We start from the raw sequence: 1,153 nt of genomic DNA, 5'->3' as shown, positions 1-1,153 counted from the left end.
TGTTGCACATAGTCAGGAGTTTGACGTTTTTGTCAAGGGTGTCACCAAGCTTGTTAAATTCATTAATGATCTTGAAATGGATATTCTTGTTTGTAATACTCAGTGTCGTAGTTAATAGTCCAACTACCCTAATTATTCCATGATTCTCTTAACTTGAAAATGAATGTAGTCACATTTGAAACGTTGGTAATATATTATTATTACTTGCTAAACCTGCATTTTGATCTACCAACGTCATCTGAAGAATTGTTCGACTCTCGCATGAACGAAAGCCGAATTTTAGAAATACTACCCATGGAGGCGGAGAGTTTTATTCCACGGAGACATTTACTGCATTTAATTTTTGATCAGGGAGTGGAGCATAATTACTGCTGAATCTAATTAACTGAAGTTCCATTTATATTCGATTATACAATAACATCGTACATGAGATTCTTAATACTTTCAGTAGTCAACACAAGACACTGGATGTTGAAGCTCGCAATAACAGGCGGACTCGTGAGAAAATGCTGCGATTTTCAAGGAAATTTATATTCATTCAAAATTTAGTTTAAAATGAAAAACTCAGAGAGAATTTGGCCGGCTTGTAATTATCCTATAGCGCTCAATTTAAGAGAATTCGTTCATTGAAAATTAAGGAGCTTTTACGAATCGCAATTGGTTAAAAATTATAGCTTAATACATTGAGGTAAAGAACATTTATAACTTTTTAAGGTGGGTTCAAAAAAGGAAATTCAAAAGAACTCAGAAATTTGAAGAAATTTGAAGGATATTCAACACAAGCACAAGCGTTTTGCGTTTAACGTTTTGGACAAATGCCAGGTGTTATGACTAGGAGTCTACAACTCCCAGTCATAACATTGGAATTCAGCATTAAATCCTACACATTGGAGATATACCTAATATTTTTTTAATATACGAGTTCTTTCAGATCATTGGGGATTTCAGAAATATAATTCACATAAATCAGAGCGTCAATTCATGTCCAGCCTATCATAGATGTACTATGTAAAAGGGATTATATGTCTGATCATCAGAACTGGCTAAAATGAATATACTATTGTAAGGGAAATTCACCCGTTTTGATTTCGGTTACTTAAATTTATTTTTGTGTCGTAAGTTTTACGGCTGCTCGTAGGGTTGGCAACCATGC

This window comes from Hyalella azteca, unplaced genomic scaffold (assembly GCF_000764305.2).
Source record: "Hyalella azteca isolate HAZT.00-mixed unplaced genomic scaffold, Hazt_2.0.2 contig14389, whole genome shotgun sequence".
Classification (NCBI taxonomy): domain Eukaryota; kingdom Metazoa; phylum Arthropoda; class Malacostraca; order Amphipoda; family Hyalellidae; genus Hyalella; species Hyalella azteca.
Note: the sequence above shows the minus strand (reverse complement) of the source record.